Source organism: Penaeus monodon, chromosome 17 (genome assembly GCF_015228065.2).
Source record: "Penaeus monodon isolate SGIC_2016 chromosome 17, NSTDA_Pmon_1, whole genome shotgun sequence".
Lineage (NCBI taxonomy): Eukaryota > Metazoa > Arthropoda > Malacostraca > Decapoda > Penaeidae > Penaeus > Penaeus monodon.
The window spans coordinates 4,421,997-4,426,996 of NC_051402.1; positions in this window are offsets into that span (position 1 = coordinate 4,421,997).

Sequence of the window (5,000 nt, forward strand, 5' to 3'; positions counted from 1 at the left end):
CTCTCGAGTACCTCCATCGATGGCACCCTATAGCTATGAATCCCTCCGTCCACATAGACACCCTATCCTGGAAAATCCACGATCGAGCTATTGTTGAATAGGTCCGTTGTCCAGCGATAGAAAGAGGGTGACAGCAGATAACGTTCTCACGCACTGCACGGCCGTATCGGGGAGAGTTAGGACTAGTCGGTTTTGGGGAGTATTAGAGAATTTTGAGAAGGTGTAGTGAGACTAGGTTAGAGTAATTGTTTGCGTTTAGGTTGAATTAAAAACTGTGGTCGCACCTGTATTTTCGTCATACTTTCCACTTTAAGAATCATTTAGTGTTAGTGGTCTAGCTTTAAAATGACTAGCATTTGGATAGTAATTCCCCCTCGTCCTTATCACCTCGTTATCTACAGCATCTTTATACTTACCCCGCTTCCTTAGAAACTAATTTTGTCTCTTTTCCTCCTCCTGTTCGACCATTATTTCCTCTGTCATCACTGCCTTCTGTTCACTTCCTCCATCCCTCCTCCTCCCGCTCCTCCTCCTCCTCCTCCTCCTCCTCCTCCTCCTCCCTCCTCCTCCCCCTCCTCCCCCTCCTCCTCCCCCTCCTTCTCCCCCTCCTCCTCTTCCTCTCCCTCCGTCCGTTCTTCTGTCTCCTCCTCCTCATTTTCTTCCTCTGGCTTTCTTCCCTTTCCTTCATTTGCTTCCCTTCCTTCCCTACCTTCTCCCTCCCTTACCTTAGTTTATCGACACCCGAGGTCGATTTATTGTAACCTCTCGACCACTCTTATTTTTGCAGGATGTTTTTCCTCTCTTGACCCGCACCTGGAAAGTTCGGGATATTTGCCTTTCATTTGTCCTTGTAAAATTTCGCCAGTTTCTTTCACTTTACTTAGATTTCACCCATTCGATGTATTAATTTGGTTTCATTCATTCACGCTTTCATTTCTCCGAGAGGCAGTCGCTCTTGGCACCTCTTCGTCTGCCCTTAGGATTAATCTAGCGATGATGATATTATTATATGTTTTTTTTGTTTGTTTGTTTATTTTTTTTTTTTTGCTGTTGATCGTATTAGTATTGTTAGTATTATTACTTATTTATTGGCTTAGTGGTTACTTGGATTGTTACCAGAGGGACTTAAAAGGGTGATAGGCGAACTGTGATGAAAATTAAGGCGTGGGTGTTCCATGATCCGGGGACCAGTTGCTTGGATTTGATGATAGAGGCGTAAGTAGGGAGGTAAAAATGGATAATGATGAATAAAGGTTGGTGAGGGTAGATTATGTGGGTAGATTGGGTCAGGTTAAGCGTAGATTTAGGGTACAGAGTTTGGCATTTTGTTATTGATTGAATAACTCCGAGATCCATTGACTAGAGCTTGGAGGTGATCCGGATTAGATGAGATATTCGCGTGGATTAGAGAAAATAAACGTGGTGAGGATTAGGTGTTCAAGATATGCCGAGAGTATAATGATCGTGTTTAAAGAGTGGACAGTGAGAAGAACTTTGGGATTGACTAAGATTGATGAGGCCGAGCGTTATGCCGGCTTGTTTTCTGGTTATTTATTTTCTTCGTCTTCATCATCATCACCGCCAAAGTTGTGTGGTTGTTAGTAATAGTATTAGCAAGTCTTATTCCTGTTATTAAATTAGATTCGCGTGTTCATTACATATATTAATATCCGATAAAGCATTGAATCATGTTTCAAATGTGTGATTTCTGGTGTCATCCTCCTCCATATTATGAGATATTGCTCATACAAAGTAAAATACACATTATTGATATTTATCATGCGATCTCATGGAAATAGAAATTTGGATCCACTTTTTAAGAACGTCACATCGCCATCCCACAATACTGCCCCGTAAGGCAGTATCTCCTGCCATAAGCAGAACTCAGCACAGCCATTCCGCAGCTAAAACACGTTTTATACCAAGCCAGAGGACACCATAGCACCACGACAACACACTAGAACCAGAACACAGCACAACTACATCACAATTATACCACAACCACAACCAAACCCGACCACACCGTTTTACAACCACATCCCACACTACACAACCGCACCTCGATTCTACCACACCGCAAGCATATTTACGCCACACCACATCAACAACCAGGCCACAGCACTCCGCATCACAACCACGCCAGGACTCGACCACGCCACAACCGCAACCACACCGACCCGCCACAGCCCACATCTTCCGCCTTGCCACGCCGATTCGAAGCGACATCAACACAAAGCCAAAAATGCACGCGGGGTTTGCGGGTCGGAAACTCAGATGGTACAATATCCTGCCATAACTTTTAGGAAAACGCACCAGCTGCAGGCTGGAATGGGGGGAAGGGGGGCGGAAGGGGGAGAGGAGGGGAGGGGAGGGGTGTTAGGGGGGAGGGAGGCGAGGGTGTTGGGGGTATGGAAGGGGAGGAGAGTTAAGGGAGGGAAGGAGAGGGGAAGGAGGAGGAAGTTAAGGGGTGTTTAGTAGGGGGTTGGGGCAGGGGGATACCTGTGAGGGAGGTTGGGGGGAAGGCATTTCGTTTCCAGTAGATTTCCTCCCCTCCCCTTGCTCTCATTTTATAGGAGTTATATTTGCGCTCTTATTATTTTGCTTTAGTTGTTATTATAATTAGTAACGTTATTATCATAATTGTAATAAATGATAACGATAATAATCATTATTATTATTATGATTGATTATTATTGCTATTGTTATTATATTGTTGTTATTGTTGTTGTTCTTATCTATCATCATCATCATTATCACTATTATTATTACTATTGTTAATTATTGTTGTTGTTATTGTTTTGTTTTTGTTGTTGTGTAATTTATATGTGACTTAATTCCCTCAACAGTTTTTTTTATCTGGTACAGCCATTATCAATAGAATGGATATAAATGACAATTCCTTTCTCCCTCTCTCTCTCTCCTTTCCTCCCCTCTCCCCTGTCGCCATCCTCTCCTGCTCTACTCCCCTTGTTCCCCTCACCTCTCCTCCCCCTTCCCTCACCTCTCCCCCCCCTCTTCCCCTGACACTCTCCTTACTCCCCACTTTCCTCTCCCTATTCGCCTCCTCGTCCTTCCCTACCCCCTATCATTCCCTCTCCTCTCCCCTCCCCCTTCCCTACCCCTTCCTTTCCTCTGCCTCCCCCTTCCCTACTGTGGTCTGAATCCAGTCGATCAGGTTACGTCACGGGAGAGGGGGGGCGGCGTAAGTTCATAACACCTCGGGTAAACACACACTCATTCCTCCCGCCTCCCACTGCTCATTCCTTTGCGCTCGCTTCCTCTTAGCTGTCTCGTTCTTATTGTTTTATCGTGTTGTTCGTGTGTTTCATTTTCTGTTATTTCGTGTCTGCTTTTCTATGTTCATTTGTTCCTCTTATTATTATTATGAGTAGTATTGGTAAATAGTAGTAGTAGTAGTAAAATCATCATTATGATTTATCATTATTATTATTATTATCATTGTTGTTGTTATCACAATTATTATTAGTAGCAGCATTATTATTATTATTTTATTCTTATCGTATTTTGACTTTCCTCTCGTGCTTCATTTTGAGCAACAGCCGATAAGGGATTAGGACAAAAAGACGCGGGGCAATTGCTTGGGAATGTCGAAGAGGCCCGGCCCGGCGAGACCTTTTGTGCGCGGGGGATTAGGACATTTGGCCAAGGTGTCTGACTCTTCCAGAAGAGAGATGTGGGGCTGGGTTTCGCCTCGATCCCTCGGTCTCCTTCTCTTTTCGCTCCTCTCTTTCTCTTTCGCTTGTGCTCGGTCTCCCTTTTTCTTTCGCTTTCCTTTGGCGTTTCACTTTCTCTGCTCTCGCCTCTCGTTGTTTTTTGGCTTTGTTTTCCTTTCTCTCTCTCTCTCTCTCTCCTCTCTCTCTCTCTCTCTCTCTCTCTCTCTCTCTCTCTCTCTCTCTCTCTCTCTCTCTCTCTCTCTCTCTCTCTCTCTCTCTCTCTCTCTCTCTCTCTCTCTCCCTCCCTCCCTCCCTCCCTCCCTCCCTCCCTCCCTCCCTCCCCTCCCTCCTTCCCCCTCACCTTCCCCTTTCCCCCTCCCCTCCCCCTCTCAATCAAACCCTCCTTCCCTCCCTCTCATTCTTTTCATCTCACTCTCGCTCCTTCCCTTTCTGCTTCTCTCCTTCCTACCCTCTCCATTTCTCTTTCCCTCTTTTCCTTCTTCCTCTCTCATATCAAAAGAAAACAGATCAGTCAGTCGTTGATCCTTCAGTCTGCCGGACAGTCACTTGCTCTGCCAGTTAGTTTGGTCAGTCATTGATCTGGCCGACAGCTGGTCAGTTATTGATCGGTTGAGTCGGATGTTCGGGGCATTCAGTCGGATGGGTGAATTTCCCGACGACCCAGCAGGGGGGGGGGGGTCGGGGGAGGAAGGGCCGTTCGAGCCATCTGCCTCCGCCGTCGTCGGGGCCGCCTTGGGGTCGGCTCGAGGGGCTGGCTCGCCCCCGTGCTCGCAAGCGCCTCTGGCTCTGCCGGCGGGGGCGTCGGGAAGCTGCGTCCGGGTCGCTGGCGTCGTTGTTGTTGTTTGTTGGTGGTGGTGGTATTATTTTTAGCCTTGTTTTTGTACGTTTGTTTTTTATGCCGCTGGTGTGTTTTCCCTTGAAAATGGTATGTCTGTATTATTGTTTTTTTTACGGCACTGTTATTTTTATAGTCCTTAATATTTTTTCATGAAAAAAGAAAAACAGCAACACCACCAAACAGATGTAACAAAACACAAAGTCAACCGCTATAAAACAGAAATAGATGTTGAAAAAAAAACGAAAGCAACAGTAAAAAAAAAAAAAAAAAAAAAAGAGCATCAGTAGTAACAACAACAGGGGGAGGGTTTGCAGGGCGGGACGGCAGGGGGTTTAGCAAAGGGGGACTTCGCGAAGGGGAAAAGGGTCCGTGAGTGCCTGTGGAAGGGATTTCCGCGGGCGCCGCCGACTTGCAACTTCTGCGTTGGTTCTTGACTTTTATTTATATTTGTTGATTGATTTGTGTGT